The sequence below is a fragment of the Sinocyclocheilus rhinocerous genome, unplaced genomic scaffold (genome assembly GCF_001515625.1).
Source record: "Sinocyclocheilus rhinocerous isolate Xijiao unplaced genomic scaffold, SAMN03320098_v1.1 scaffold642, whole genome shotgun sequence".
Lineage (NCBI taxonomy): Eukaryota > Metazoa > Chordata > Actinopteri > Cypriniformes > Cyprinidae > Sinocyclocheilus > Sinocyclocheilus rhinocerous.
Window position 1 is genome coordinate 1,943,473 of NW_015626390.1, and position 6,930 is coordinate 1,950,402.

General features: G+C 34.9%; 1 protein-coding gene across 1 annotated transcript in view; it reads left to right on the forward strand.

Moving 5' to 3' along the window:
• LOC107713999 (WD repeat-containing protein 37-like) overlaps positions 1 to 6,930 on the forward strand; it is a 42,478-nt gene that overhangs the window by 21,369 nt on the left and 14,179 nt on the right. The window lies entirely within an intron of this gene.

Sequence of the window (6,930 nt, forward strand, 5' to 3'; positions counted from 1 at the left end):
GTATATATATATATATATATATATATATATATAATTTATTTTATTATTATTTTTACTGTTTTGGACTTGAAATTTGTGTTACCTGACAATTAAACCAAAAATCATAAAGCAAACCCACTTCTCTGTAGACTTGTATATGCGAAGAGCTTGTATATGTGAGTGGAGTATCATATTGATTTCAGTGCTGTCAGGTTATGAGTTGGTGAGACGCAGCTAATTGTGTTGAGCCGCTGAATTCACTCGTCACTGAGCCCTGAGCAACACTCAACACAGACACCTGTGTAGCAGATTTTCTCAAGTTTTTTTTTTTTCTTTCTCTTTGGAGTGGCAAAGACATGTCTGAAAAAGTAAATTGAGCTTTAGGAGCATCTTTATTATTCCAGCATTTAGTACTTCATGCATGAAATATACTGTACCTCAAATCTTCGTGTGCAGCTACTTTTCATAGTGATCAACTTTTGCTTGGTGGATGATAAAGCGCAAACATCTAGGGCCTTGTGATTTACACAAAGCTGAAAATGCAGATGGAATTGCGGAAAATAAAAATGATAAAAAAGGAATTTACTGTATAATGCGAAATGTCACGGAATTTGGCTAAATTTGGGTGCTATTTAGACTGCTATTTAAATACAAAGTCTGCATGTTCTGCGTGTTTCTGTATAAATGAGCAAAGCAGTTTTGTATTCGTTTAGTTTAATTTAGAGAAATGATTACCGAAATATATTAAATTGTAATGTAGTTCTCAAAGTAATAATAATTAAATTCCAGTTTATTAAAAAAAGCATGTAAGGATATATTTTTATTTAAACAGTAAACCTCTGTTGTGCAGCACTTTGTCAGCAAATTGGCAGAAATGGCTTGATTTTCTTTTGATTTGCATTTTAAAAGACCAATGTTTTTGATAATAAAACTATAAATTAATACACAAAATCCAGGCAAAACTAAATTTGTGAAAAAATAAAACCCATCGTAGGGCCCTGTTAATCTTAAAAAATGAATAAATTGGTGTAGGATTTACTTTGAAACTTTACTTTTTTTCCCCCTTGCATTTCTATTTTTTCATGTTTAAACTCCAAATGCAGTTGTAATAAAGCATGGCACATTTTCATCAGTGTCAGACACCGAGTTCCAACAATTATTTACTAAATTATTTTGTGTAGTTATACAGAATGTAGTTAATAACAGTGTAGTTCACTTAAAATTAAAATTGTCATCACTCACCCTCATGTCATTCCAAACCCACGATGCATTCAATAATATAAATTAGTAAATTGTTAATTGTTAATGTTTATGAATTCAATTGATTAGACATCCATCTCGAGTATTAAAATTAACCATTAAACCATTAAAATGGAATCCAGAAAAAAAAATGAAATGAAATTCGGGAAAAATAAAATTGTATCTGGCAAAAAAATAAAACAGATTTCATAGGGCCCTAAATATCCCACTGTAATACCAGAATATCATACTTCAGAAAGCATTCTTTTGACTTTTGCCCAAAATCCCATTCTAACAACTGTATAGCAACATGATAGAAAACACTCTGAACACCTCTTCAGACGCCTGGCACAGAAAGTTTGACTTCGAAATGCACCGAAAGACTTAATGAATGAGAAGTTAGACTGGAAATAGCAGCGTGTATAAGCATTTCTGCATGCAGATGTGTGTGTGTGTGTGTGGGCTGTAGAGACAGCTGTTGGTTGTAATGAGTGGCGTACAGTGCGGTGTGTGTGTGGGGGTTGATTGAGTCACGCATGAGAGACAGAGAGAGGGTGTTGTGCTGTCAGTGGGAGTGAATGCTCTGCTGCACTGGGACTGTAAGATGAATGAGCTCTGCAGCGCTCCTGGCAGGAGCTGAGGACCTCCTAAAGACCAGACACACACACTTACACACCTTCACACAGGCTGGGTTTTTTTATTCATTCATGCTGAGCGTTTCTATGGGTCCAGCATACAGGTGTCATGCTAGACTACCTCTCTCTCTCTCACACACAGACACACAAACACACAACCCGGACTTCCTGTCATTCAGACTTCCTATCGCTCTGATTTCCTGTTTGCCTCACTTTCCTTAACTTCCTCCACTGGTGTTGACTCCACAGGACACCATGCACATATATGCACATATACACACTTAAGTCGCTTGGTTTCTTCTTATTTATATCAAATAGAGCAGCTCCGCCCACAGTGGAATCTCATTGGTCCAAAAAATCTGGCTCTACACAGCTGTATTGTAAGCAATGAATATGTTCATATTGGCTGTGATTGTATTGTGCCATCCCCTCGATACTAAACTTAGGAAACGGTTCAACTTTAAAATACTACTTTTTGTGTTTTTGGTTGTGAGTAAAAATTTAATAATTAGCTGTTTTTCAAAAATGTGTTGATGAATCATATTTTCTTTGGAGGACACACAAATATTTGGTCCTTTTTCAACATATGTAGGCATTTTGATTAAACGGGAACCTTATTGCGGTAGTATTAATGGGTCAATGTGATAAAATGTAACAAATAACAATGTAAATTTGATGGAATGATAAATGCAGAACATTTTTTGGTTTACTAACATTTTCCAGATAATAAATTGGCATTTCTGTTTAAGCTTTACACATCACTAACAATGTAATTTGTTAAATGCTGTCTTTTGACTATTCTTCGACAAAAGGGATACACTGGGGAAAAAAATGGTGTAAGAGTTACATGAAACAATTTTCACTCAGAAATTTCACAAATAATCACAAAGATCATGAAAAGATGAGTAATATTAATTAACTACATGCACTTACTATATGGTTAGGGTTAGGATTAGGGTTTGGCTTAGGGTTACTTGCATGTAATTATGCATAATTAATTGTTATTATAATAGTAAGTACATGTAACATGTGTAACAAAGACACCTTAAAATAAAGTGTTACCCATAGTGTTGCTTTTTTACATTGTTTCTCACCAAACATAGAAATCCTGTCATTGTTTACTCATCCTCATGTCATTCCAAACCCATAAGACTTTCATTCTTTTTATAAACACATATGAAGATATTTTAATGAAACCTGATACCGATACCGATATTAGGGACTAAAAAAGTCAGATATCGCTATACCGGCCGATATTCTTTGTGTATATTATAGTACAGTACCACTTCCCATTAGTGTGTCCAAACTTTTGACTGGTACTGTATATAGAATACAGTATATACATAAACAGATTATATATACATAAACACATTTTTAGCAATGATAACTCAAATGTGGTGATCAAGCACTTGTAATGATGTGACAAAAAATATGTAATGGAGGCAGTGTATTTAGCAATTTAACAATAAACTTTGTCTAAAATGAGCCTGACATCAGTGCACTTAACGGTAAACTTCACATCACTTTTTATAAATAACTTGAATTAAGAAAATAAACAAGGTAACTGGCAATCAAATGAAAACGCAGAACATGAGGATTTGTATTTAATATTATTTTCGCTCTGATTTCCTGTTTGCCTCACTTTCCTTAACTTCCTCCACTGGTGTTGACTCCACAGGACACCATGCACATATATGCACATATACACACTTAAGTCGCTTGGTTTCTTCTTATTTATATCAAATAGAGCAGCTCCGCCCACAGTGGAATCTCATTGGTCCAAAAAATCTGGCTCTACACAGCTGTATTGTAAGCAATGAATATGTTCATATTGGCTGTGATTGTATTGTGCCATCCCCTCGATACTAAACTTAGGAAACGGTTCAACTTTAAAATACTACTTTTTGTGTTTTTGGTTGTGAGTAAAAATTTAATAATTAGCTGTTTTTCAAAAATGTGTTGATGAATCATATTTTCTTTGGAGGACACACAAATATTTGGTCCTTTTTCAACATATGTAGGCATTTTGATTAAACGGGAACCTTATTGCGGTAGTATTAATGGGTCAATGTGATAAAATGTAACAAATAACAATGTAAATTTGATGGAATGATAAATGCAGAACATTTTTTGGTTTACTAACATTTTCCAGATAATAAATTGGCATTTCTGTTTAAGCTTTACACATCACTAACAATGTAATTTGTTAAATGCTGTCTTTTGACTATTCTTCGACAAAAGGGATACACTGGGGAAAAAAATGGTGTAAGAGTTACATGAAACAATTTTCACTCAGAAATTTCACAAATAATCACAAAGATCATGAAAAGATGAGTAATATTAATTAACTACATGCACTTACTATATGGTTAGGGTTAGGATTAGGGTTTGGCTTAGGGTTACTTGCATGTAATTATGCATAATTAATTGTTATTATAATAGTAAGTACATGTAACATGTGTAACAAAGACACCTTAAAATAAAGTGTTACCCATAGTGTTGCTTTTTTACATTGTTTCTCACCAAACATAGAAATCCTGTCATTGTTTACTCATCCTCATGTCATTCCAAACCCATAAGACTTTCATTCTTTTTATAAACACATATGAAGATATTTTAATGAAACCTGATACCGATACCGATATTAGGGACTAAAAAAGTCAGATATCGCTATACCGGCCGATATTCTTTGTGTATATTATAGTACAGTACCACTTCCCATTAGTGTGTCCAAACTTTTGACTGGTACTGTATATAGAATACAGTATATACATAAACAGATTATATATACATAAACACATTTTTAGCAATGATAACTCAAATGTGGTGATCAAACACTTGTAATGATGTGACAAAAAATATGTAATGGAGGCAGTGTATTTAGCAATTTAACAATAAACTTTGTCTAAAATGAGCCTGACATCAGTGCACTTAACGGTAAACTTCACATCACTTTTTATAAATAACTTGAATTAAGAAAATAAACAAGGTAACTGGCAATCAAATGAAAACGCAGAACATGAGGATTTGTATTTAATATTATTTGTATATATTATTATATGATTTGTAATTAATATTCACAGACACTAGTCTATATCGCGATTTGATTTAAGTGTACTGACCTGTTTTTTATTTATTCATCAAAAATATGACAGATTCCATGAAATTCCGCGTTATACAGTAAATTCCGTTTTTATGACTGGATTATGTGTTTCTGTCTGCGTTTTCTGCCTTGCGGAAATCATAGGGCCCTACTCATGTAGCAAATGAGTATGATAAGCTCATTGTGAGAGTAAAAGACGGGGGACATTGTTTATTTATTTTATAGCATTGCGTCTCACCAACTAGGTGACAATGTAGCGTTAAATTACCATTCAACAGACTCAAGCCACCACCGCACTGCCGTCTATTGGATACCAACTTTCTAATCTGCTACTTTATTGACTGTATTGACAAACTATGCTGACTTAGTGATGTGACCAATGTGATACGCATGAGTTCTGGGACGCTGCTGGTATAAACACAAGCATTGACTCATCGCTCATCGTTTACTCAGGAAAAAGGTCTATATGTTCTGTTAAAAAAAAAAGTTAATATCGGCGGCATATCTGCGGCATATTGGCCGATACCGATATATCTGCGACAGGCTCATATCGGCCGATGAAATCGGCAAAATGATATATCGGTTGGGCTGTAGTAATGTCTGAACTTTTTGAAGTGTCAAAGTTTTGGGTGAATGGAACATGTGGAGGGACTAAAATCTGTCAGGTTTCATTTAAAATGAATTAAAATGTGTGTTTTGAAGATGGAAAAAGTCTTATAGGTTTGAAACCACAAGAGGGTGAGTAAACGATGATAGTATAGTATAGTTTTCATGTTTAGGTGAACTAACCCTTCAATGAATTTCAACTCCCAAATCTATGTTTTATTATGATGGATATATACCTATAGTTTTCATGGGGTGTACATATTTTTTCACAGCATTGTAGCTAGATTTGTAACACATCTGAATAGTGTTTCGTGGACACAATCCTAACAGCTGTTTTACTCTTAGAATACGTAACAACAGGATGTATGTCTATTTTATGCAGACTGAGGCTCTTAAACTGCTGTACAGTTTCTAATAGTGAGTGAAGTTTAGCTCAGTTGTGCAGTACAGCTGACATATGCCTGTCTCACATCACTAACCCAGAGCATCAGGACACACCATGAGCACAGCATTACGACATATGGACACTTAGATGAAACATTCAAGCCTTTGCCCACTGTTTTCCTGATTTTAGCAGCGTAAGTGTTGAAAACTTTAAAGAGTGGCACTTTTAGAGCTAACTAGTGAATACTGGTGCTTATAGACAATGGAGTGTGACCAGAGATGTAAACTGGAGTCTGAAGGCTCTAGTGTTGTGCAACTGAATATATCTTGATGTGCACATGAAGTCTATTCCGTCTTGGTTTGAATTTCATGCTGACAATACCCATGACATGCAAATTGTCTGGTGATTAAACTGGATCAACAAAGTCAATGAGAAACTCATAAAGGGTTAGTTAACCCAAAAATGAAAATTAGCTTGTGTTTTACTTACCCTCGAAGCATCCTAGGTGTATATGACTTTCTTCTTTCAGACGAATCCAGTCGGAGTTATATTAAAAATTGTCCTGGCTATTCCAAGCTCTATCATTGCAGTCAGCGGGTGTTGCAGTTGAACAGTCCACAAGTCGTCAAATAAAGCTCGCGCATTCATAATAAAACGTGCCGCAGACGGCTCCCGGGGATGAATAAAGGCCCCCTGTAGCGAATCCATGAGTTTTTGAAAGAAAAATATCCATATTTCAAACGCAATAAACACTTTTCTCTCACTTCCGTTATTCCGTATGACGTATGCGCAGCGCACGCGCCTCTGAGATATGCTAGTCTCGCGAGTTCGTTTAATAGGAGCAAAGGAAGCAAAGTTTCTTTACTTTAGCAAAGGAAAACCAGTCTCCTCTTGTTTTATATCGAAATCCTCCGACATTTTTCTTTGCAAATCTTCGGTTTGTACCTCTAATTCATGACCGGCGTTTTGTTTTGTTGTCTCTC